The sequence below is a fragment of the Cnephaeus nilssonii genome, assembly GCF_951640355.1.
Source record: "Cnephaeus nilssonii genome assembly, chromosome: 19".
Classification (NCBI taxonomy): Eukaryota; Metazoa; Chordata; class Mammalia; order Chiroptera; family Vespertilionidae; genus Cnephaeus; species Cnephaeus nilssonii.
In genome coordinates this window covers 11,281,405-11,307,520 of record NC_137090.1, presented here as the reverse complement: position 1 = coordinate 11,307,520, position 26,116 = coordinate 11,281,405, and the positions used below count along the sequence as shown (strand labels likewise).

Here is a 26,116-nt window from a genome sequence, read left to right as displayed (position 1 = left end):
TAAGCCTGAAGTTGGAATTTAGTTTTCTTTCCATAAGGATAACCTGCTGCCCCAGCATCATTAATTAAATATTCATGTCTGTCCCTTATCATTTTATGTTTCCATAAAACAGGAGTTTTTGTACCTGTATTCTCTACCCTGTACCATGAGTCTGTTTGCATGTCCTAATTATCATAGCTTTGTAATAATTGTTCCTATTGGGTAGGACAAGTCTCACTAACCTTGTTCTTTTTCTGTTTATCAACCTCCCTGAAAAACCCTGTCAGATTGGTATATTTTAATGAAGCCATATGCTGTCTAAGGTATCATGATATATAGAATGGCTTTCTTCAATAAAGAAAAGAAATCAAGCCTCCCTCATCTAGCAGCTGATCATTAAGTTCGTCTCTTGTTGTGAATGAGCCTACAAATTCCATTTAATTTTTAGGTTTTTTGGGGGGAATGATTTTCATTTGAGGGGATCTGATCTTTCAAATGGAGGAAAAGAAACTTATTTAAAATAGCTCATATAAAAGATTTATCAAAAGGAACTAGCTGTCATAGAATTTAAGGAAAAGCTGAACAACCAGGCTTCAGCAAGGGCTGGAACAAAAACAATTCCGTGGACTTTAGCAGTCTAGTGTTCCACCATAAATAGATTTCAGTATCCGTGAGGCTTAATTCAGATTCCTGAGTGATATCTGATTTGGTCAGTGTAAGGCTTGATTTCCCTTGGGCCAGATATCTTTCCCAGGTTCAACTGTGGTTGAGGATGGGGGAAGGGAGATTTGGTATAAACAGCAATATTGGGAGTGGCTTGAATAAGAGGCAGATTATTTTAGAGCAGTGGTTCTCAATTTTTTTGATCTCAGGACTCTTTATACTCTTAAAATTACTGAGGACCCCAAAGAACTTTTTTTTTGTATAGTGTTGATATTGACCAAATTAGAAATCAAAATGGGAAAACATTTTAAGAAATATTGATTACTTTAAAAAACACACCTATATCATGTTAACATAAATAATATATTTTTATAAAGTAACTTTAAAACAGTTAGTGAGAAGAGTAGCATTTTTTTTACATTTTTGCAAATCTAAATATCCACTTAATAGAAGACAACTAAGTTCTCATATCTACTTATATATTCAATCTGATATAATAGATTGTTTTGGTTAAAGTATATGAAGAAAATATGGCCTCAAAAGATGTAGTTGGACCCTGGCTGGGTGGCTCTGTTGGTTGGAGCGTCATTACATACATCAAAGGGTTGTGGGTTGGATTCCTAGTCAGGGCCCATACCTACATTGCGGGTTTGATCCCCAGTTCGGTAGCTTATGGGAGGCAATGGATCGATGTTTCTCACATCCATATTTTTCTCTCTCTTTCTCTCCCTGCTCTTCCCTCCCTCTCTCCCTGTCCCTCCCCCGCTTCCCCATCCTCTCTCTTTATTAATAAAAATATATATTCGGGTGAGGATTAAAAAAAAAGCCCTGGCCAGTTTTGCTCAATGATTAGAGTGTCAGCCTGTGGATGGAAGGGTAGTGGGTTTGATTCCCAGTCAGGGACAGTACTTCAGTTGCAGGTTGGATCCCCAGCCCTGGCCCTCCCTGGCCCCTGGGGAGCATTCGGGAGGCAACCAATCAATGAGGCTTTCTCTTTCTCTGCCCCGCCTCCCTCCAGCTCCACTCTCTCTAAAAATCAGTGGGAAAAATATCCTTGGGTGAGGGTTAAAAAAAGAATGAAAGAGGTAGTTGGAAAAAGGAGGAGTATTTTTAGACAATTGTGCATATTCTATGGTACTACACCAAATCTTGACAATTGGTAGTTTCTTAAACGTTGTAGTGTGGAATCTGAACTAATATTGATGTTACTGTTACATTAAAATCCATTGGTCTGTCTTGCACTTTGAATGGATCTTTTACCTATACATGATTTTATATTATCATGCATTGGTTGTTTGGGAAATACTGGTCCATTGAGTTAAGCAGATCTTTCAAATGACACATTTTATAGTGCCATATTAAAAAACACGTTAGTTAATATTATCAACCTTCTCATGAGAAGTTATTGGAATCTGTCAAGCAGCTACACGATTTCCAAAATTCTAATTCTTGATTAAAAGTTCTGATTTTACCATTGGCAACAAGTACTGTCAGTTTTTTTTGAAGTGACAGACTTGCTTCATTTTCAAGAAAATGTCTGCTACATAGTCATGTCTGAATAACCACAGTTTGTGCTTTGTTCCAAGTAAAAGTAGTGTCTGTGAAAAAAGCAGTTCAACTTAAAACTCAAATAGAGTCACAAGTGCTTTTCCTTGAGACAACCATTATACTTGAGTATCCTGTAGAAGTGCTTTTTGCATACTCATTTCATCACAGAATTTTTAAAGACCTATACTCAAGGTTTTAGAATTATAAAATAAATAATTTTTATTGCTTCATCAGGAACATTCTTAAGTGAAATAGACTTTTTATTTTTTGTTAAATATATTTTAATTGATTTCAGAGAGGAAGGGAGAGGGAGATAGAAACATCAATGATGAGAATCATTAATGGGCTGCTTCCTGCACCCCCCCTACTGGAGATCGAGCCCGCAGCCTGGGCATGCGCCCCCAACTGGAATCGAACCCAGGACCCTTCAGTCCGCAGGCGACGCTCTATCCACTGAGCCAAACCAGCTAGGGCTGAAATTGACATTTTTTTAAAATTAATTTTTTTCTTTATTGATTAAGGGATTACATATGTGTCCTTATCCCCCCATTGCTCCCCCTCCCCCCCACTTATGCCCTCAGCCCCCTGGTGTCTGTGTCCATTGGTTAGGCTTATATGCATGCATACAAGTCCTTTGGTTGATCTCTCCCTGAAATTGACTTTTTAAAATCATCGATAAGTAGTGGTAAAAGACACATGATTTTAGTACAGTTTGATGCCATTACCTTGATTTATGCTAAGGCATCAGCAGTTTTACTCATTATTGATTTTATACCACCAGTGGAAATGTCAACATAATGAAAAGGCAAGCAATGTCTTAGTATTATGAAAATAGTTTCAACTTCACCGACTCCTTGAAAGGGACCTCCATCCAGGGATATGGGGACTACACTTTAGGAACTACAACCTTATGGTGGGTGTGGGTAGAGAAACAAAAATCTGTTACTTGAGGTATAACAAGTGTTTCATGGTAGAATTCTACTGGGTTAATAGGATGTTACTGAACGTCACTTAACATGATGTATAAATTAATGGGATTTTTAAAAATACCATAAAATGTTGCAGATTTCTTATTGAACAGATATGTTCTTCTAGTAATTATCGTTTTCAGACAGCAGAGTTTAAGGTATTCAGTTTTTCAGCCAGCTGTTCTTTCAAGTATGTGATAATCTTAGGGTAACCATTTTAATATAGCTTATGAAATTTATGTCATCATAGTAGCACATGGCAGCTTAACATTTTTTTAAAGCAGTTGAAATCTGAGCTCCAAAAATTGCATTTGAAAAGATTTTGCCTTTTCAGAAAAGGCATAGGAGGGACGGCCATTCCAGCTTTGTATCTTTTAGACATTATAGAACCCTCCTTCCTAATTTAAATATGTTTTATGACAGAGACGGGAGTAATGATGTTATCTGACTTCATTTCAACAAGAATCTATTAAGTGACTATAAAGAAAAGATTTTGTGAAGGTGGGGAGAGTATGTTCCGAAAAGAGTAGGGGGTTTAAACCAGTATTATATATTTTGGTGTTTAGAAGAGGAAGAGATAATTGAGTTGGGAAAGTTGGGGTGGGAGTCAGGACTGTCTTTGTGAAGGTTGCATTTGAGCTGTGTTTTGAAGGATAGGTATTTTGAAAGCTGGAATTTTATTGGCAGAGACTGGGAGGGAATTCAGGCAGAAGGAATGTCCTGAACAAAAATGTGGAGGTGGGAAATGCAGTGTTTGTTAGTATTGGGTGTGTACCAGAAATAATGAACAGGGTAGAATAGCTGAAGCAAAAGACACATGGAATAATGGGAAATAAGGCAAGAAAGTAAATTGGCCCAGAACATGGAAGGTTTTCTACCAAGATAAGTGATGGAGAGACTTTGAAAGTTTTTGATTGAAAAAAATTACATGATCAGATGTGCTTTCAGAAAATGTGTTGGACCTCATTAATTAATTCATTGACTACTTTTAAAAAATATTTTTATTGATTTCAGAGAGGAAGGGAGAGGGAGAGAGAGAAACATTAATGATAAGAGAGAATCATTGATTGACTGCCTCCTATACACCCCTTACTGGGGATTGGGCCCTCAACCCAGGCATGTGCCCTTGAGTGGAATCGAACCCAGGACCCTTCAGTCCTCAGGCCGATGCTCTATCCACTGAGCAAGACCAGCTAGGGCCATTGATTACTTTTTAAAATAGTTACTCTGTGCCACGTAATCATAAGGAATGCTGTATACATATAATGGTGAACCAAACAGAATATCCTTATTCTCATAGAATTTACAGGCTAGGAAAGGAGCTTCAACAAATAAACATAATTACAAATTACTGTAAATGTTATGAAGGAAAGGAATAAATTAGTATTAGGGGAATAATAGGGAAATTAAATTTAGTTGGGGGAATCTGAGAAGGCCTTGCTGTGGAGTTAAATATTAATTATCTACCTTATGTCAGATGCTATTCTGGGTGCTAGGGATATAGTTAAGGATCAAAACATAAAAATCCCTGCTCTCATGAAGTATATAAACAAGATAAATAAAGTATATGGTATGTTAAAAAGTGGTAAGTCCCAAGGAGAAAAATAAAGCCGGAGAAAGAGAATGTTGGGATGATGATGGGGTTGCAGTTTTAGATACAACAGCCAGGGACCATCTCACTAAATCAGTGTAATATTTGAGTAAATATCTATAGGAGGTGAAGGAGTGAATCAGAACTCCATACAGAGGGCATAGCAAGGGCAAAGGCCATGAGGAATGTCGGTATGTGCCTTGCAAGTTCAAGAGACCAGCAAGGAGGGCCAGTGTGGCTGGAGAAAGTGGTAGAAATTAGGTCAGAAAGGTTAGTGGGAGTCCAGAACCTATAGAGCAATGGTTCTCACCCTTAACTGCATGTTAAAATCACCTGGGGAGCTTTGAAAATTTTTGATGCCTGGGCTGCTCCTCCTATCACTTAAATAAGAATCTGTGCAGCCCCAGCTGGTTTGGCTCAGTGGATAGAGTGTCAGCCTGCAGACTGAAGGGTCCCAGGTTCAATTCTGGGCAGGGGCACATGCCGGGGTTGTGGGCTCGATCCCCAGTGGTGGGCATGCAGGAGGCAGCCAATCAATGATTCTCTCTCATCATTGACATTTCTATGTCTCTCTCCCTCTCCCTTCCTCTCCAAAATCAACAAAAATATATTTAGAAGAAAAAAAAAAGAAAGAATCTGTGCAGGTGGGATTCAGTGGCAGAGGTGATGGAGAAAAGTAGATGGATTTGAAAAGTGTGTTAAAGAAATAATTCATTTAATTATAGATTGAATGTGGGAGTTGAGGGAGAAGAAGGTGTCAAGGATGATTCCCAGGTTTCTGGCTCAAGCAATTGGATGGGTAGAGGTGCCACTTACTAAGATGGGAATGGGGATAGAGGAAAAGAGTAGGTGTGGGATTTGGAGGGAAGATCGGAAATTAGGAGTTCAATTTTAGACATGTTAAATTTCAGATGTGGATGAAGCTGAGTATAAATATGTTAAGTATGATATGAATGGAGCTTGAAGTCAGAACTAGAGTTAATAAATTTATATATTACCTGCTTATTGGTGGTCTTAAAAGTATCTAAATGACACCATATAGGGTAAATTTGATGGGGAAAGAACTGGTTAGCCTATTTCAGTAATTTAAACATGAATTGGTGATAGTGTGAACAAGGATAGTGGCAAAGGGCCTAAAATAGAAAAGGGTAGATTGGAGATTTGAGGACCCGTGGAGCCCATATCTAGTGGCAGTGGACATTAGGAAGTAATGAAAGTTAGCTTTGAGATATCAAGTCTGAATGAATGATCAGTCTGTTAGCAGATATAAAATAGGTAGGAGGAGCTGGTTTTGGAAAAAAGATAGTGTTAGACTTTGCATGTATTGACACTTATGAGAGGCTGGCTAGCAGGCAGGCAGTTGAATCTATTGCACTGGGTTTTGGAAGAGCTAATGAGGTTTGAAACATAGATTTAGGTTTCATTTATATAAAATTTATTCACCACAGGAATGACAAATTTTTGAAAATAACAACGTCCAAAATCTTTATCATGACCTGTTAGATCCTCTGAAATATATATGATCCTTGCCTGTTTCTTGTACAGTGTTTTCTTTGTTCACCATATTAAAGCTGCAATGGATTTCCTTCTGTTCTTCCAGTATACTCAACTAGGTCCTCTTTCTGGGCTTTTGCACTTGGTGTTTTCTCATCTTAACTCTTCCCTTCTTCCCTTCCTCTTGGTAGAAGGAATAGGAGTTCAGAAGGGAAAATTCAGAAGTTGATATCTGGAAAGTAGAGAAAATTCCAAGAGATCCTTGCTAAGGTATGAGTGTGGATGAGTATCTGAAGTGGAATGTCTGTGGGAGCATTGAAGTTGAAATCCTGTCAACACAAAGACACGGTGCCTTAGTGTTAGACTTTGCATGTATTGACACTTAGTTTACCCCAGTACTCAAATCTGTTGACCAGAGATATTAAATCGACCAGTGGTAGTTCCTGTCTACCTTGGTGGCCTGATGATGTGGTGGTGGTGGTTGACCTTTGAAATATGACTTGACTCATTGCCATCTGTTACCACCTTGGAAACCTATTCTGTATAGACTAGAGACTCGGTGCATGACATTCATGCACTTGGGGGATCCCTCAGCCCAGCTTGCGCCCTTTTGCAGTCTGAGAGCCCTCGGGGGATGTCTGACTGACGGCTTAGGGAGCGGGCCTAAGCTGTCAGTCAGACATCCTTAGTGCTGCCACGGAGGTGGGCCACTGCGCTTGCCAGCCATCAGCCCGGCTTCTGGCTGAGCGGCGATCCTCCTGTGGGAGCGCACAGCGTCTGCCCCCTGGTGGTCAGTGCACATCATAGCGACTGGTCGTTCCACCATTCGGTCGATTTGCATATTACCCTTTTATTATATAGGATGAGAAACTTCCTTCAGTGAAAACCATTTGTCAGTTATTTCAGAAACTTCTTGCTTGAAGAAACAGCATGAAAACAGCATGGAAGTTAATTGCATGTATACTTCGATACTTTGTTAGGGACTACTGCTCTTCATGAGCTAGTGTGTCACTTCTTAAGTGGTGGTGATAATAGTAAATGTGAGTAATGCACAATACACACAAATTCTTAAAAAGAGTTGTGTGTAATTTCAAAATCTACAATTTTTTTCAGAATAAAAGATTGTTTTTATTCTGTAATGAAAAAATAGAAGAAAATAAAGAAAAAAAATCCTATATAATAAAAGCCTAATAGGTAAATTGAGGTAACGGCAATGTTTCCCATGACCTGTCGCTATGACGCACACTGACCACCAGGGGCAGATGCTCAATGCAGGAGCTGCTCCCAGCCCGCAGGCCCCAGGCCAGCCAAGGGACCTAACAGAGCAGCCCAGATCGCCAGCCAGGCCTAGGGACCCTACCCTTGCACGAATTTCATGCATCAGGCCTCTAGTTAAAATATAAAAAGCTTTCATGTTACTAAAAAAATAATGTTTTAAAGTAACGATGTAGAATTCTGTTGTATAGATGCATCATATTTTATTTGGCCAGTTCCCTACTAATGAACTTCCTTTTTCTCCAGTTTTGCGTATAAATTATGCTATGATGAACTTCCTTATATATAAGTTCTTATATACTGATCAGGAATTTCTTTGTTAAAGGGTATGCAATGTTCTATGTTTTCCCAACTTTAAGTATTTTTTTAGTTAAAAGGAAATTTAAACAGCATTAAAGGACATTTTAATAAAGGGAAAAAGAAATTTTATTCTTCTATCAGCTGTTTTGTTTTGGTTTTTAAGTACCTATTCCTAGGTCTCATTAGACCTACCAAAAGAAAATTTGGGGCATAGACAAAAACATATACACTGGGCATCCTATGTTAATTATCAGGTAAGGTATTCTAAGTAACATTATTAACTGCCAAGAAAGTAACAAGTACTATAGGAATTCAGAGTGAACTGGGGTGATTAGGAAAAGCTTCAAGGCAATGTGGAACTTGACCTGGATCCCAAAGGGTGATATTCAAATAGGAGGTAGGAAACATTTCTGGCTTTAGGAATGGTATGAACAAATTTGAGGAAGACACATGGAAAAAATAAAAGACACATGGTTGTACATATGAGCTCACAAATAGTAGACCAATGCGAAAGGATGATGGTTGTTATGGTGTAGTGGAGAGAATGTACAGGATTAAAGTGATATCCCAGAGGACCAATTTTATTATTCAGACATTTGAAGTTGTACAGTATGGATCTATAAAATAAAGCAGATATATAGATATGGCCCAGTCTAATTAAACTGAATACATTAAAGTCTCTATTTACACGAAATATAGATGGTTATTTATGTAAGTGAATTATTTAAATAATGAACTTCCTGTAGCCCTTAAAATTTCTCATCACAAGGAAAAAATGGATTTTTTTTATAACTATGTGTGGTAATGGATGTTAACTAAACCTATTGTGGTAATTATTTTGCAATTTACATACATATATCAAATCATATGTTGTACACGTAAAACTAATAAGTGTTATATGTCAGTTATATGAACTTCCCAATACTTAAATATTTATTTTAATTTGTAGTTTGACAGACATGTTGCAACTTTTGTGGATCTCAGTTTTTTCTATAAAATCAAAGGGTATTAGGTGATCACCGAAATACTTTCTGGCACTGAAATTGTTACATAACCTTTAAAGAATACCTTGATTTTATGAAATAAATTGGCCTGTAGTTAGGCTGATACTCACTTCTGGCTCTTTAGGTGCAATAATGCATCTCCACATTTGTGGGAGCAAAAATCCTCAAGTGGATGATTCTCTCATGGCTTCCCAGGTCTAGATTGATTCACCTTTAAAAACTCAGTTCTCATCATTTATTTCTAAGTGACATTTAGAGATTTTTGTTTGAAAGAATTTCATAGCTAAGATTGAGCCTCAAGAGGATGCTGTGAGGTTGAGAGGAATTATATAATAATACTCAGTTTTAAATTATCATCATGTAAATTATCTGTAGGAATTTATCTCATGCTGGCTTCCTTCTTTTGTGTTTAATTCACTCCCATGATGTTTTCAATGTATGACCAAGCTATGTAAATACATTTTATTATTAGTTCAGCCCAGATACAATTTGAATTATGCCATTTTTCACCTCCTTTAGTGTGGATAATTGAGAGCTGACTAGTAGTTTTTGAAACTCGGAGACTTTCTCTTTAAAGTACACAATCATATTCAAAGCTAATTAGTGGCATACTTTAAGTATTTCCCTTGTAACATCATATTCTTTTCACTAAATTGTACTATATTTGACCAAATGTTGCCTTTTAGAGAAAACATTAGGTAAGGTGTCATAGGTGACCAGCTAGCTCTTCTTACAAGCCCTCTCAGGATGCTGTCAACTTGATGAATGTGGTCTTCAAGATTCAGGATCCATTCCATTGCCACCAGAGTTGATTGGTCTTGTGGAAAGGTAGCTAACCAAACTGCAAGGGGCTGACAGATAAACCAGACTATCACTTTATTCATGTACGTTGAGGGATGGTCTTTCCCATGACCAAGAAAACATGTGTCTGCTCAGTCCATTCCCCTCCTAGCACTGTGTATTATTAAAAAACTAATAACAATAGGTAATGTTCACTGAGCACTTACTGCTCTAAGCATTTTACATGTATTTAACTCATTTACTCTTCACAGTAACCTTATGGGGGAGGTATTCTTACATGTATTTTACAGGTAACGAGTTTGAGGCACAAGAGGTTTTTAGTAACTTGCCTGCTATTATGCAATTACTGTGTTGGACTAAGCCAGTGGTCGGCAAACTCATTAGTCAACAGAGCCAAATATCAACAGGACAACGATTGAAATTTCTTTTGAGAGCCAAATTTTTTAAACTTAAACTTCTTCTAACGCCACTTCTTCAAAATAGACTCGCCCAGGCCATGGTATTTTGTGGAAGAGCCACACTCAAGGGGCCAAAGAGCTGCATGTGGCTCGCGAGCCGCAGTTTGCTGACCACGGAACTAAGCAAAAGATCACTTGATAAGCATAGAATCTTAGCAAAAGGAAATCATTTTATCTGGGTCATGATATATACACTTACTCATTTTTTACACATTTATTAAGTATCTACTATTTGCTGGACAATGCCTAGACACCAGGCTTACAAGGTGAATATAACACAGTTAAGTGCTCTCCTGGGACACTCAGTCTGGTAGAAAAGAGAATAATTACAAAAGCAAGAGATTTACACATTGAGAGTGATGCGGAAGCATTTAATTTTACTTGTAGTGATTAGAGTAGATGTTTACAAAGATGAAAAAAAGGCATTCTGGGCAGAGGAAAAACTATATGCAAAGATGCTGAGGTGAAAAAAAACAACAGCTTACTCTGCAGGAATGAAACAAGAAAGTTTTGCATTAATTAAGGTAATACTGCAGTATACTAATGTCCTGAACTGATTAAGCTGGTTGTTGGTTGTGGGGATCAAGAGGAATGGTTTATTGGGATGTATTTCTGAGGTGAAATTGACAAGACATGATGATTGACTAAATTGGGGGGTAGGAAGTGGAGGTGTGGTGGTAGTGAGGGGGCGTGGGGAGTTAAGGCTAACTCTAAGGTTTCTAGTTTGAGTACTTGGTTGAACGGTAGTATTATGGAAGACAAGTTTTGGGGGTGGGGAGAGATGGCTTCCATTTTGGACTTGATGAGTTTGAGAGGCCTTTGAGATAGCCATGAGATGTCTCGTGGTAGGAAGTTAGTCTGTGGTACAGAAGAGAGACGCTTGCACATAGTAACTAATGCCATGGGAGTTAAAGAAATGGGGATGATTGTAGTTATTTGGATTGGCTAGAAGGGAGGAGTTAAAGTAGAGGCCAGTATTCCTCTATTTTCAATAAATCCTTGTTTAAATTTTTAGGTCCTGTTTTATCTGCTTGTACTTGGTAGAAATCTTTTAATGTAAGTTATTTATTTATTTATTTACCTAAAATCCTCACTAGAGGATATTTTTTCCCATTGATTTTTATTTATTTATTTATTTATTTATTTTTAAATTTCTTTATTGATTAAGGTGTCATATATTTGTCCTCATCCCCCCATTCCCATCCCACCCCCCTCCCCATGGATGCCCCAACCCTCTGTTGAACTTAAGCATTGGTTAGGCTCATATGCATGCACACAAGACCTTTGGTTGATCTCTCCCCCCTCCCCCCACCCTCCCCTATCCTCCCTCTGAGGCCCGATAGTCCGATCGATGCCTCCTTGTTTCTGGTTCTGTTCTTGTTCATCAGTCTATGTTGTTCATCATTTCCCCTAGATGAGCGAAATCATGTGTCACTAGAGATATACTTATAAGAATTGAATGTGCGACGAGCAATAATAGTTATGCTGACAGGCAAATGAATCAGTCTGTAGTGAGTTTCTTTCTGGTCCAACAGTTCTTTTGAGACCCAATATCAATGTCCACCAGTTCCTTATGAGTACATGTCGGCACTGACCCCTCAGCTCTGGATGGTGGACAAATGGTGGTAATGCAGGTCCGACTCCCTCTGGTTTGGTCTCGGCCGGATCCAGGGGCACGGCTTCACCCGGATCCAGGGGCCCACGGCCTCACCCAGACCCGGGATCCAGTCTCACTCGGATCTAGGGGCACACAGCCTCGCCCAGACCCAGGATTCAGCTTCATCCGGACCCAGGGGCGCATGGCCTCACCCGGACCCAGGGGCGCGTGGCCTCTCCCAGACCCAGGGTCGCGTGGCCTCACCCGGATCCAGGGGCCCACGGCCTCACCCGGACCAGGGACCCAGGCTCACCCGGATCCAGGGGCCCAAGGCCTCACCCGGACCCGGGGCCAGGCTCACCCGGATCCAGGGGCCCAGGGCCTCGCCCGGACCCGGGGCCAGGCTCACCCGGATCCAGGGGCCCAGGGCCTCGCCCGGACCCGGGGCCCAGGCTCACCCGGATCCAGGGGCCCAGGGCCTCGCCCGGACCCGGGGCCCAGGCTCACCCGGATCCAGGGGCCCAGGGCCTCGCCCGGACCCGGGGCCCAGGCTCACCCGGATCCAGGGGCCCAGGGCCTCGCCCGGACCCGGGACCCAGGCTCACCCGGATCCAGGGGCCCAGGGCCTCGCCCGGACCCAGGGCCAGGCTCACCCGGATCCAGGGGCCCAGGGCCTCCCCCGGACCCGGGACCCAGGCTCACCCGGATCCAGGGGCCCAGGGCCTCCCCCGGACCCGGGGCCAGGCTCACCCGGATCCAGGGGCCCAGGGCCTCGCCCGGACCCGGGGGCCAGGCTCACCCGGATCCAGGGGCCCAGGGCCTCCCCCGGACCCGGGGCCAGGCTCACCCGGATCCAGGGGCCCAGGGCCTCCCCCGGACCCGGGGCCCAGGCTCACCCGGATCCAGGGGCCCAGGGCCTCGCCCGGACCCGGGGCCAGGCTCACCCGGATCCAGGGGCCCAGGGCCTCGCCCGGACCCGGGGCCCAGGCTACCCGGATCCAGGGGCCCAGGGCCTCGCCCGGACCCAGGGCCAGGCTCACCCGGATCCAGGGGCCCAGGGCCTCCCCCGGACCCGGGGCCCAGGCTCACCCGGATCCAGGGGCCCAGGGCCTCCCCCGGACCCGGGGCCAGGCTCACCCGGATCCAGGGGCCCAGGGCCTCCCCCGGACCCGGGGCCAGGCTCACCCGGATCCAGGGGCCCAGGGCCTCCCCCGGACCCGGGGCCCAGGCTCACCCGGATCCAGGGGCTCAGGGCCTCGCCCGGACCCGGGACTCCCATTGATTTTTAGAGAGAGTGAAAAGGAAGGAGGAGAGGAGAGAGAGACACATCAATGTGAGAGAGACACATCGACTGGTAGCCTCCTACACTGGCACTGACCCGGGGCAGAAGCAAACTTGCAGCTGAGGTTATGTGCCCTTGATCGGGAATTGAACCTGAGACCCTTCAGTCTTGGGCCAACATTCTAACCACTGAGCAAACAGGCCAGGGCTTGATGTAAGCCCTGTAGATAACTCTTATTTGTGGTCCTAAAATTAACACAAAAACTTTATTATTATTATTATTATATTTTTAATATATTTTATTGATTTTTTACAGAGAGGAAGGGAGAGGGATAGAGAGCTAGAAACATCGATGAGAGGGAAACTTCGATCAGCTGCCTCCTGCACACCCCCCACGGGGGATGTGCCCGCAACCAAGGTACATGCCCTTGACCGGAATCGAACCTGGGACCCTTCAGTCCGCAGGCCGACGCTCTATCCACTGAGCCAAACCGGTTAGGGCAACTTTTATTATTTTGATTGTGGTGGTGGTTACATGTGAATTTTGTCAAAATTCACACTCTAATTTTATACAAAAGCAATTTTACAGTACATAAAAATTGTTTAAAAAATGCATTCCGAGTTTATCTGGGAGTTTTGTGGGTGCTCTTCTCCTATAGTCTTTTAACATTATGATTAAAACTTTTCATAATGCTAAAACCTCATTTTAAGAAATTCTTCTCAACTTTATCACCAATTCTTTGACCAAGCTTACAAATAAGAGAATGGATGGGCTTAACTTTATTCTCTTTCTACTTGGTAATCACTATTTGAAGACAGAGAGGCAACATAGGATCTGAAGAATCTACAAATTGGATGGTGAGCACTATGTTGATTCTAGTCTTTTTCCCTGCAATAAATTGTGAATGACCTCACTGTAGATATCTACAGTATTTTAAAATTTTCTTTTTAAATAAGTTTTCATCTTCAATTATGGTAGGAATTGAAATAAAGATCATGCTTTCATTATAGAATAAGGAGGATAACTATCATCTTTATTGCCAACATAATATAAAGATACTAGAGGCCCAGCGCGCAAAATTGTGCAAGACCCAGAGTCCCCCTGGCGCTATGGGACCCGGAGCAGAGTCTCGCTGCCGGCGCCGCAGGACCCATCAATGCACCTCCTGGTGATTCCGGTCGTTGGGCGTTATGGCAACAGGCCTTTTATAGTATAGATTTTTAATTAGCTAAATTAACATCAGTTATGAAAGTCAAAGTTTATAGGTGTGCAATATTTATAGAAGTAATTGGGTTAATTATAAATTATTTGGAACTGTCAAGGACATTGGACATTAAGTTTTAGTAGTTTTATGCAGCATTAGAATAAGAAACATCCATTCCTCTGGACTGTGCCTTGACTACTGTGTCTTGTATGGAGTACATGCTCATTAAAAACTCATACCAAAAAACCCCACAAAACTCATACAATGGAAAAAAACCCCAAAGTACTTATTTTTGGAAGTTATTTGCATTACATCATTGGATTGGGTAAACTGTTGTGGCAGGTATGGGCTGTAAACCATAAATATGCATCTTGGTTACCAGACTGTCTACAGCCAATCATGAACCATTATTTTCTTTTATGTCATAGTAGTTTGCCATGTAACATGGGAACCCAACCAAATACTCCTTTAGTTTGTTTTTGACTTCTGTGCTAGCTCAGTGTTAAATTGGATGTTTTTAGATTTGATTTTTGGATTAATTTCAAGTAGTCGTTTATTTTCTCCTTCATCCATTGCCACTTAATACCAATGTCAAGTCCAAGAAACAGATTGTATGTCTTGTAAACAGTGGATGGTACTGAAGGACGGAATTATTTCATTTTAGTCTGAGGCCTGCCTCTTTACGTGATTGGAATATTTGTTTTTCTTTGATGTATAATTTTGTTTGAAAACTCCTAACCTAAAATTTTTATCTACAAATCTGTGGAATTCAGTCTGGTAGACAGGACATTGAACTCCATTCAGTAGAATTTGCTAGTCTTAGACGACTTTTTCTTCAGCTGCAATCAATCAATCTTAAAGGGCCTATTCAAATCATATTCCTACAGGTAAGGGTTTCTTCATTAATATTAGAATTTAGGGACCTCCCACATGACTTTTTGATAATGTCATAGGCTGGACCCTTGCCAAGTAACCCCCCTTTTTTTTTTTTTTTTTGTAAAGTGTATTTCTTTATTGATTTCAGAGAGGAAGGGAGGAGAAGAGAGAGAGAGAGAGAGAGAGAGAGAGAGAGAGAGAGAGAGAGAGAGAGAAACATCAATGATGATAGAATCATCAATCGGCTGCCTCCTGTACGCCCCCTAGGGATCGAGCCCGCAACCCAGGCATGTGCAATTGGCCGGAATCGAACCCAGGATCCTTCAGTCCACAGACCAATGCTCACTGAGCCAAGCCGGCCAGGGCGCCAAGTAACCCTTTTATCTGACTTTGTGTCCCATTTAGTTCAATTCCCCACTCCCTTTCCCAGTTGATGCCTTATTGGAATTATGTGCTCTGAGTACAGTGTTTGGCATTGGGTCCCATTGATCATTTGTGATGTAATCAGAACAAGAGTTGAGAAGACCACTTCATTTTTTTTTTTTTTAAATTTTAAATATATTTTTATTGATTTTAGAGAGGAAGGGAGAGGGAGAAAGATAGAAACATCAGTGATGAAAGAGAATCATTGAATGGCTGCCTCCTGCATGCCCCTACTGGGGATGGAGTCCACAACCCGGGCATGTGCCCTTGACCGGAATTGAACCCGGGACCCTTCAGTCCACAGGCCTACACTCTATCCACTGAGCCAAGGCTAGGGCAAGGCCAATTCATTTTAAAAGAGATGTTTCTGGCCCTGGCCAGTAGCTAAGTTGGTTAGAGCATCATCCCAGTACACCAAGGTTGTGGGTATGATCTCCAGTCAGGGCACATACAAGAGTCAATGAATGCATAAATAAATGGGACAAAAAATCAGTGTTTCTATCCCAATTTCTATCTCTATCTCTATCTCTGACTCTGTCTCTGTCTCCGTCTCCGTCTCCATCTCCATCTCCATCTCCATCTGCATCTCCATCTGCATCTCCATCTGCATCTCCATCTCCATCTCCATCTCTATCTCTATCTCTCTATCTAAAAAAAATCAATAAAAGAGATGCTCCTGGCCCTCAACATAGGACTCTCTGTGGTTGGTTAGTTTTATGTGTCAGTATACATAAGGATTGCCTTGATTCTGAGTGCTTCCTATAGATGCTTAAAATTGTGAGTTTTTTAAATTGATCCTCTGATAATAGAAGAAATTGGGGGCAGTTTTCTTAAGAGAATTAGTGCTGGGTATGGTTGGTTGGTTTACTTGGGTGAGGAGAAGATATAATGTATTAGGAATAATCTCATATTGAGTGTTCCTAAATTGTATTTCCCCACTTTTCTTATAAAATTAGATGAAGCTTTTGCTGGAAACAAACATACTGCATTAAATATACTGCATTTCCCTGATTATAAATTAATTTTTTTTGTCACATTTTAGAGAAAGACCAAAGTATAATTTGGACTCCAAACACAAAAAGTATAATTTGGACTCTCCCTCCAAAACATGATAACATACTACAACTGAAGATATAATAAATACTTATACAATTGACCATTGAACAATGTGGCGTTAGAGGTACTGATCCCCACACAGTCAAAAATCCATATATAAGTTTGACTCCCCAAAAACTTAACTACATTCATCCCTCAGTATCTGTGGGGGATTGGTTTCAGGACCCTCGTGGGTAGAAACCAAAATCTTAGGCTGCTCAAGTTCCTTATATAAAATGGTGTAGAGCAATGGATAGACTTGGCTTTCCGTATCCACAGAATCTGGGGATGTGAAACCTGGGGATACAGAGGGCCAACTGTATAGTTATTGAAAACATTCTGCTTATAAGTAGACCCATGAGATTCAAAGCCATGTTGTGCAAGGGTCAGCTGGAATAGCAAATTATAGGACAGTAAAATGAGAATGTTTGTCTATATTTATTTTATTTTTAGAAACTTAATGTATTCTCCCATACATACACACATACATACTCAAGTTCATACACATACAGAAACATATATTCCTAGAGTTGCCTGACGTTCACATGGTCCTTTGGAAATAGTTACTGTTAAATGAAGATAGTAATTTTCAAAGTGGATAGTGTGAATAACTTAACAGTTACTTAGTACAGCATGCTAGGCATTATTCCAATTGTTAAATAAAAAACATTTTTAAAATATAGCAAGAGTTGCTTCCTATGTGCTTTATTAACACTTTTATGACCTCTGGAATCATGCACTATTCCAATTAATTTTAGGGTAAAGGCTGAATAGGAATCCTTTGCCAGTGATAAAGATAAGGAATTAAGTTGACTTTTTACTGTGCTGATAATCATCTCTGGATAAAAGTGGCCAGGTTATATGTAGAGGAATTTATTCATACATGTTATTAATCCATATCATGATCTAAGACAGAACTGAGTCTCCTTGGAATTATAAAATCTGCAATACAAGTTGCTCACCTACTCTCCTTGTGTTTCCTCTCCACACCCCCAAAATTTATTTTCTATCAATATCTTCTTTTACAAACATCTGAAGGAAACAGCCACACATAAATCTTATACACAGACAAGTACCACATATTATTTCTGGTATATTTTTGACTGGAGTTTTCCCACTTAATTAATGAAAGACTAATTTCTGGCCTTTTTTCTTTTTTTGGGGGGTCTAGTCTCACTGGCTCTTCTGCCTAAAGGTTTGTTTATGTCTCTCTGTCTCTAATCATACTGGATGAAAAGTGTGTATTAAGATGGTAGGTGCTCAAAAGTGTGGGGAATCAGGCACTTATGTGGGGAATATGTGTCATTGGAACAACATTTTGTAGGGCATTTTGGTAATATCTATCAAAATAAACAATGCACAGGTTCTTGGTCTTGCTTGCACTTATATTTAGATATACCTGTTTGCTACATTACTTGCAGTAGGAAAATCCTGAAAACCACACATTAGTGTACACTAAAATTCTTTGCAAACTTTAGAAAAAATAAGGTGTATGTGTGCCTACAAGGGAATATAAGAGAGAGAGAGAGTTAGTTAGTTTGCTGGTACATGCCCCTTTTTTGGTTTTGTGTGGTTTTTGTATGTTTCTGAGAATAGAAAATAGTGGTTATCTTTAGGCTTTGGAAAAGGGATTTGTTGTCTGGATTTGGGTGTCTATAATTTTGAATTATGTATGCTATATGTATTGTTTTTAGTTTTTAAAAAGCATACATGAAGAGAGGCAGGTATAATTTTAACAGTATTTCCAAAGGGACATAAAACTCTAGTTCTGGAAGGGACCTTAGAGATTCTTGGACAGTTTCCCTCAATTTAAAGATGAGAAAACTCAGCCTGGCCAGGTTGCTCAGTTGGTTGGAGCGTCATCCTGTGCACCAAAATGTTTCGGGTTTGATTCCCAGTTAGGGCACATACCTAGGTCGATCCTGTATAGCTGGGGCGTGTACAGGAGGCAGGGGATTGATGTTTCTCTCTGACATCAATGTTTCTCTCTCCCTTCCTCTCTCTCTAAAGATTAATAAATATATATCCTCAGGTGAGGAAAGAAAGGAAGGGAGGAATGGAAGGAAAGCAATAAGGCAAGCTCAGATTTCAGAAAGTATCTACAAAGCTTGTGCTAGAGTTCAGGTCCTGAGGACTACAAAAGCTTAAGAATATATTGATTTATTCTATTCTTAGTCTAACAGTTTATTTAAATGATGTCCTCTTCTTATTGCAAAGAATTGATTTTGGAAGACCCAATAAAATGTTGACCTTTCTAAGTTGGTTTTTTTTTTTTTTTTAACATTTCTTCAAGTCACTATCTTCTCTGGCAATAAAGATAAAGTGGTAGTGGTAACTCTTACCCACATATTGGAACTTTGAAGACTCGATCCCCTAACAGTGAATTTATTTTTGAGTTCTGTAAGTATTTAGTATTTGAAGTGAATTTGTGTTTAGAGTCCAAAGCTTCCCTTTTTTGTTTGAATACCTGACTATTCTAGATTTGTAAAATTGGCTTTACTGAGTTTTTGTTCATCTAATATTCATCTAATTTTTGTGACTTCAAAGTGACTTGCTATTTAAAAGCAAAACTTATTTCCTATCAATATCTTCTGTAAAAGATGGTAGTATATTTTTTAAAGGAGGAAAATTTATATATTGAGAATTTCTCAGTTCTTGGAAATATGAGCAGTTTTTCTTTTAATTATAAGTCTTTTCCTGGCTCTTTAAGGCCAGAAACATTTTCTCTTTATTCAAATCAACTGATTGGAAAGTCATTCTAAAGAAATCTGTAGTAATGAGGCTGGTAGTTCAACATGGGACTGGACATCCAAATTGCATTTAAAGAATATTTTTTATGGTTGATTGACTTTAGGGCTCAAGCAATAGAAACATTAATGTTAAGATTAGTTAGTTGTTGGACTTAGGATAAAAATCTATCTTTGCTTGCCCTGGCTGGTGTGGCTTGGTTGGAGCATTGTCCTATATACCAGAAGGTGGTGGGTTTAATTCCTGGTCAGGGCACATACCCAGGTACAGGTTCGATCCTTGGTCAGGGTGCATATAGCAAGCATCTCACATCGATGTTTTTCTCTTTCTTTCAAATCAATTTTTTTTAAAGTTTAAAAAATTATCTTTGCTTGTGAGTCTACTATTTTATAGGTGGGGAATTTAATCTATAGGCCTTTCTCAAAATGGATACTTTATAATAATAAAAGCATAATATGCTAATTAGACTGCACAGCCTAATGACCTTCTGGACGACTTTCCAGACGAGCTTCTGGACGAAGCCAGGGCTGCGAGGGCCGAGCCCTTTGCATGAATTTCGTGCATTCGGCCTCTAGTTTGATAATAATTTGATTAGGCTGATAAGATGAATCTTTGTTTTTTTGAAGGAAAGGGTTTTTAGGAAATAAAGAGACCTTTTCCCATCTTAAGGATCAGAGTAAATCATGTCTGTGCAGTTTTAATCAGTAAATTTTTGATTGAATTGAAAGGAAGAAAAGGTTATAGAGGGCCAAGAACAAATAGAGTTGCAAATTTGTGTTTGTAACCCTGTGTACTTAGGGATGAATTCAGTTTGTATAACCACTTTACTTCTGTTGGAATTAGTTAGTTTGACAGTTGACTTAATTTGGTTAGGTAAGACTTTAAAGCTAGGTTGGAGGATGTCAGTGTTACATGTGTTTTCTGGTTTGTTTTCAGTATCCTTTCTGATAATGGAGAGAAGAATTTGGTTGGTCCATTTGGACTCTTCAAATTGGGTAACTATTGTGCCTCATCAAGTTCTTTTTTTTTTTTTTTTTACATTTCAAATCATTATTGAACTCAAATGTCCTTAATTACAGTTTGACTATTTTTCACTAATGCGTTACCTTTCATTTACCCACATTGAAATTCTTGAGCCCAGCACCTGCATTTTCAGTGTAACTATAGGGAGATAGTAGAATAGCTGGGGTTTTGGTCTAAGCTCTGCTCTTGGCCTCCTGTGTATACTATATTACATTGGGCAAGCCACTGAGCTGCTTTGGGGTTCATTTTCCTAATCTGTAGAACAAAATCACTTGGGTGTTCATTAAGTCCTTTTATATCTCTAGAATTATTTTACTAATTTCTTTATTCGCCAGATGTTTATGAACACCTTGTATGTGCCAGGCACAACACAGGATGCTCTAGGTGCAAGTCCCTTGCCCTTAAAGAGTATTCAGACTAATAGCAAAGAACTCCCTTCACTTTATTCATATCACTTCAGTCTTTTACTTTTGAAAAATTAAATAGTATTAGCAAGTTTTCTTGATTTTTTTTTAATCACTCAATAAGGCATTTGTTAAAATTGTTGGTATTATTTACATCTCCATCTCCAAAAATGCCCTTATATCTATCTTTATTTTTCTATTTGTAAGCCAATTTCTTATCTTGGAAAACAGGTCCTGGATCCCCAGTCCCATTATGATTAGATGTTTTCTTTAATTGATAGACAGTAAGTCATGCATTATAGAGTAAGGCTTGGTGGTCAGGAAAACTGGTGATTTCTTTAAGGCAAATAAAAAATAATGACAGAGTCTAGAGGCTTGATATTGTTTTTTAAAATAGAAGCATAAATGGATATAATAGAAAATTTTCCAAAAAGATTAACAATGGTTTTGTTTAAAAATTGTTATACCTAAAAGAAAAAGAAAATTTCTGTTGGATGCTAAAAAGAAAAAGATCATTGTGCAGCTTCTGACTTTGAACTGAGTATTATATTTACAGAACCCCCCACTGCCTACATCCTGGTTTTCAACTTTCCAGGACCAGAATGTCAGTATTATAAATGCACTCAGAAGAGATGATCAGGCTCTAGACTGTAAACAGTGTAGCGGATTAATTTACATAAAAATTCACATAAAACAAATTAATAGAAGGTGTGGGTAGAACTGCTACTTTTGACTGTAGTCAGAGTAAACTAGGTGACTTTTGAGCTAAGACCAAAATAACAAGAAGCAAGCAATGTGAGTATCTAGAAGGGTTTTCTAGGCTGAGGGAAAACAATACAAAGACCCTGTGATGGAAACAGGCATGGCTTATTTATAGAAAGAAGGCCAGTGTGTTTGGAGTGAAGATAGTGATGTAGAAGGGTAGGAGGTGAATTTGGTATAGTAGGCCAGCACTTACAGGGTCAGGTAAAGATATTGAATTTTATTCTAAGTGTGGTTAAATGGAAGAGAGACATGATCTGATTTACTTTTTAAAAGTTCATTGTGGCTGCTGTGTGGAGAATAGACTGTGCTATAGAGGAAGCTGGGAGATCAATTAGGAAACAGTTAACACTGGTTCAGGTGAGAGCAAAGGGACAGAAATGGATAAAACTAAAATGGGTAGATGTGTGGAATATATTAGGGAGCAGGACAGCTGAGAGGACTTGCTGATAGATTGGATATGAAAAGATAGGTTTTGGGCCCTGGCTGGGGGCTCAGTTAGTTGGAGCTTTGTCCCATACACCATCCCCGCTTCCTTTCTCTCTTAAAAAAAAAAATCAATAAAAAATCATATCCTCGGATGAGGATTTTAAATAAAAAAGGTTTTGGGTTGAGCAAATGGATAGAAGATGGTGTCACTCAGTATTTTAGTCATGTTAGAGATCTGACATGAGTATAGTTAAATAATGATAGAAATTGTATTTTTAAATTCTGTAATCTTATGGCAAAAGAGAGAGATCTCTAGAGAGAAAAAAAGACACTGGATTCTCAGAAACTCAGACTAGAAAATTACTCTGGCATGTAAGAACCAGTAGACATTTTATTTTTTAAAATTAATGTTGATTAGGGACTAAAACATGGAAAGGCATTCTAAAAGTATGAGGACCTATGATTTGTGCCCAGGGCCCAGTCTTGAAAGCAGATAGGCATGAGCCTATCAACAGTTTGCCCAGGTCTTCATTAATAATGGTGCATAGAATTCATTAGAACAAAGAGCATACTTTTCGACAGAATTGCCACTTGAAAATGAAATTGGAATTGGAAGCTGGGGTGTATGAATGTCTTCGTATCAGATATTTTTCAAATTCTGTATGTTGATAAAGACTATCTGATCTAAGAATCACCTAGTCACATGAATTATAAAGTATTGGATTAGGAGTTGAAAGATTTAAGTTCTGAATTCAAACCCTTTAATAGCTGTGTGACCATGACAGATTGTAACCTCTGAGCTTCTGTTTCCTTATTTGTAAAATACTTGCCCTGCATGCCTCACAGAGCTGTTTAAAATCCCAAATAAGATCATGAATGTCAAAGTACTTTGAAGGGTGTGAAGCGCTGAACACCGCTTGCTTGTGAGAGAATGCTTATATAGCTTAAAGCTTTTAACAAAAAGGACCTTGGACTTTTTTTTTTTTTTTTAAGAAGATCAGGAGGATGTGATGGGAGTGTATGGGTTGTACCTCTACTGTGACTCTTGAGGTTATCTTTCTACTAGGCTATAGTACTCAACTGTATATACCTATTCTAAGTGGCTTTATTATTCTTAACCCAAGTGCCTTGTGCAACAGAGGACTCCAGATACATTTAAATGCTATAAAGATGATAAAATGTGCAAGCAAGTTTGGTTTTGCTCTTCCATTAGGTAGTTAGAACTTTATCCCTCGCCAAAATGTCAAAATGAAAGGCAGGAAAATATGGTTAGTATTTTTTACTTTAGTTTTTCCCCCTTTACTTGACCTTTGGGCTGTGGAGTGGAATTTTGTTTGGTTTACTTGGGAATATCTTTTCCTTAAGAAGTGAAATTTATCCACATGCCAGAGGCTTGCTAGCAGTTGAAGGCAACTGTTGGTCAGCAAGAGAATGGAAGGGGAAAAACAGGTTGGGGTTGAAAAAGTAAAGGAATAGGGAGGAAAAACATATTTGAAAGAAGAGAAAAAGCTTAAATCATTTCAGAAAGTCTCAAGTTTTTTTTAAAATAGGTATTAAAATTTGAGGTGATTAAAGAAGTAGGGATTGGTCCTTAAAGAGGGGCATAAGTAAAATGAGGGAAAGATGGAGGACAAGTCTACAGGAGGTTAGAAGGGAGAACAGAACAGAGGTCCTACAGAGGTTAGAAGGCTAGAAAGTAAAGAAGGCACTTCGTGGAAACACGGTTCCTTGTGAGGATTTACAGCCTCTCGAAGATATGCTGGGATATATGGTAGTATTATTTTTATTTAAAATGTACTTTTTTACTGCAGTGCATGAAGTCAGTCTGTTTACTCTCTCCCTTTTAAAATAACCCTAGTGCTATGTAATTCCCATCAACCAGGAAAAATATTTTACCAACAAAAGCTGGACTTTTCATTATTGAGAAGATAAGGGCTGAATTCGTTGGCTTTTTTTGTTTGATGCTGATTGCAGTATTGTCTGTTTGAAATATTGCTGTGATGTCGATTTTTCAAAGCTTTTCTAATTTACTTTTTCCTCTGAATTCATTGTTTTTGAAAAGTTTTTTCAAAAAACCAAACAAGTAGAGAGATTGTGACAAACACCTTCAGCTGAAGCCCCCCTTTTTTTTTCACTTTCTCAGTTCTTTTTCCCACCCTAGCTCCCCAGAGACAACCTGTTACCATAAATTCCGTGTGCATTCCTCCAGCGCAGTGTGTGTGAAATACATAAATGTGTGTATAAATATATAAATAAATTCTATGGAAGTCATTTTTTCCCCTTTATTCTTGTTTTTCAACATCTATTCATCTGAATATATATAGATCGAGGTCCCTCATTTTAGCTGTTTTATTTTTATTTCACTGTATGACTGTTTCACAGTTTCCCCAAATCCCTTTGATGGATATATAAATTGTTTTCATTTTTTTGCCATTAAAAACAAAACTCTAGTGAACAAAAACCTTATACATATCCCTTATGGTTTTCTCCTCCACTCCCTCCTCCTCCTTCTCCTTCTTTTGGTTGTTATTGCTTTGGTGTTTTGATTCTGTTCTAAGTATTTTTTTATTTGAATTCTTCCACTTGGTCTAGCACTTTGAGGAGAAGGAGGGATCATTTGAGGGAGAGGGAGTAATGAGGAGAATCTTCCACAACTTGGAATGCAAATCTTTTTTACAAATTAAATTTATTGGGTGACATGGTTAATAGGATCATATAGGTTTCAGGTGTGGATTTCTATGTTAGAAGATCTGCATAGGGCCAGAGGCTCTGGAAATTTCTTTTCCTATGGATTCCTTTTGGAATATGATAAATTTGGCAACCCTTGCATGTTAATATTTTGTGATTTTATTGTCTCATATACAATAGCTGTTTTTCATAGATGTCTGTAATTACTCACCGTTTCCCCTTCTCCCCTCTGTTTTCTTTTACTACTTTTTTTAACTCCTACAGTATTCCCTGCCCATTAAATGTAGGCCTAGCTCCAATCCAGTTCATCCAGTTCTTTTCTTTTCTTTTTTTTTTTTTAATATATTTTATTGATTTTTTACAGAGAGGAATAGAGAGTTAGAAACATCGATCAGCTGCCTCTTGCACACCCCCTACTGGGGATGTGCCCGCAACCAAGGTACATGCCCTTGACCGGAATTGAACCTGGGACCCTTGAGTCCGCAGGCCAACGCTCTATCCACTGAGCCAAACCGGTTTCAGCCAGTTCTTTTCTTAAAAAATATATTTTTATTGATTTCAGAGAGGAAGGAAGAGGGAGAGAGAGCCATAGAAACATCCATGAGAAGAGAGAATCATTGATTGGCTGCCTCCTGCATGCCCCCTACTGGAAATTGAGATCGCAACCCAGGTATGTGCCCTTGACTGGAATTGAACCTGGGACCCTTCAGTCTTCAGGCCGACGCTCCACTTATCCAAACCAGCTAGGGCAAGTTCATGCAATTCTTGTGTCACCTTATAAATTCAGCATAATCCAAACATAGTCGATATTTATGAAGAGTTCTTGGAGCGTTCTTAGCCAAATTAAGCATTTAAAAAATATAAAATTTCACCTTAGATTAGAATTATTACAGGTAAATTTTAATCTGGGACCATATGTTTCAATGACCAGTGTTTTTCATTTATAATTTTTTTCTGGAGTCTTTAATCCACTATGCTTTTATTCATTATTGTGAGGCTGAGTATATTTTTAATTTTTATATTCCATATTTCCCCTCCCACTTAAAGGTGGATTCTATTCAGAGCTTTGAGCAGTTGGAATGCTGAAGTGTTACAAATGAAAACTGTTACTCTTCTCTAATAATACAGTCTGCCAGCTGCAAGTATTTGAATAGGAATTCCTTAACTAGTTTGGGCAGCCACCTCATATATGAATGTATATTAATGGTAGAGTCACCTCATGAATATATCAACAATGTTAAGAATTTGAGAAGAATTTATGTGCTACATATTTTTTAAAAAAATTGATAAAACTTAAAATGGAAATCTTAGTAATAAATATAATTGTACAACATGAGATGGCTATGTATTTTTTTTCTAAGATTTATTATGCCTTAAGAGATGGTTCAGGTCACAAGTTATTCTGGTTGGAAAGTAACCTTTGGATCTAGGCTTACTCCGACTTTAACTTGTCACCCCGTAGACTTTCTTTAGTGAATTGTCCTCCTTATGCCATTGTAATCAC

General features: G+C 39.3%; 1 protein-coding gene across 4 annotated transcripts in view; it reads left to right on the top strand.

Annotated features, from left to right (window-relative positions):
- Positions 1–26,116, top strand: part of SPOP (speckle type BTB/POZ protein) — a 76,622-nt gene that overhangs the window by 8,417 nt on the left and 42,089 nt on the right. Inside the window, exon 2 of one of the 4 annotated variants that reach the window (XM_079798799.1) lies at positions 25,175–25,282. The exons of 2 other annotated variants lie outside the window; for them this stretch is intronic. The gene's annotated coding sequence lies outside the window, so the exon portion shown is untranslated. Of the gene's footprint in view, positions 1–20,242; positions 20,302–25,174; positions 25,283–26,116 lie in introns of all 4 variants that reach the window. One more of the 4 variants, XM_079798798.1, reaches the window with a different exon arrangement.